This window comes from Macaca mulatta, chromosome 11 (genome assembly GCF_049350105.2).
Source record: "Macaca mulatta isolate MMU2019108-1 chromosome 11, T2T-MMU8v2.0, whole genome shotgun sequence".
Classification (NCBI taxonomy): domain Eukaryota; kingdom Metazoa; phylum Chordata; class Mammalia; order Primates; family Cercopithecidae; genus Macaca; species Macaca mulatta.
The window spans coordinates 110,791,277-110,792,758 of record NC_133416.1 but is presented as its reverse complement, the minus strand read 5'-3'; positions in this window follow the sequence as shown (position 1 = coordinate 110,792,758).

Genomic DNA, 1,482 nt, shown 5'->3' with positions numbered 1-1,482 from the left:
TGTGCTAGACCAGAACCCGATTGACCTTGAGGCGGGAGTCCTGGAGATGCACTTACAGACGATTCACTGCTTTGCTGGACACAAGTACCCATGAAGACTTACTTGTTCAGGGAACCTGAAGAGCATAGGGATAACACATCAGTAGCACATACTTGGTACACTAGAAGCCAGGGATTGACTGCTGACTCTTAAAAGAAACTCTCCAGATAGCTTATTCATCAAGCAAATCCAAATCATTTGTTCATTGAAGTAAGGGATCTCACTGCATTGGCAGATTTTAAGTAGCTTCACAGAAGGGAAGGTGTTGTGTCAGAGGCAATGGTTATAACATTTTAGGGGTCTGGTTAATGTGAGTCTTTCAATGTAGGGACCTAAATGATACCGACACACTCTGATGTATAATGGTGTGGGATTGATGATGCACATAGGGAGGTGAGGTTTGGAAGGGAGTCTGAAAAGTAAGCAGTTATTTCATAAGCTCCATTGAGAATTCTGAGGAAGGGCCTATCCCTTTGATGTGGGCTTGCTGAGTCATCTGTTGTTTGGATAAATGGATTTTCAGAAAGCTCCTGAAACAAACAAAGCAGGGTTTGGATTTTCATCTTCTTGGCAAGAAGTTTCTGAAATGGTAAAATCGTGTTGGTGCTGAGTGTGGGATAGTAGGGTCATGTCGCTGGAGGCAGTAAGCCATGCTGAGGTAAGGATTTCTGTTCTCTACGGTCAGCAAAACCTATGTTCTTCCTGTATGGACTGGGAAGTTGCATGACTTCTCTGCATGGCCCCCTTTCACTGGTAGAATGAGGATAATGATAATTCATTTGGCAAAGTGTTGCTGTCAGTACTGAAGGAAACAGAGCAGGGGATGTGCTAATACAATGGCAGGTATACAGGAAATGATCAATTGATCAGAGTTATTCCCAGATTCCATCCGCCAGATACTCACACAACTTCAGCAGAAGTTCTGAGGTATAAGATTTTGGTTATTCCAACCACTAGAATGAGAAAGGGAAGAAAATACAGCAGCCCCAACACGGAAAAGACACTCCAGCATCAGTAATTGAGTATGAAATGTGTGAGACCCCTGCAAAATGTAAAAAGGTGGAAATTATAATGATGCATTTATAGCTCTATGGAAAGGAACTTTTAGAATAATAAATTGATTTTGCCAGTCCTGACTCAGAAATCCTTCTTCAGCAGAACATATAATCATTACTTGCTTTCAAGCCTACAGAAGGAATGCAGCTGTACTGACCTGCCTTGGACTTCTGACCACCACACTGTAAAGTAATAAATTTGTGTAAGGCACAGATTTGTGGTCATTTGTTTCAGCAGTAATAGGAAACAAAACAAGAGGAAGCATAATACTTTTTTAAAAGGGAAAGGGGTCTTGAGATCAAAACATTTGAAAAGTCCCAGATCATCTAGTGTACTATTATCAGCAGAGAGGAGGGAAACAGGGTAGTGAGACAACAAAAGCCACAC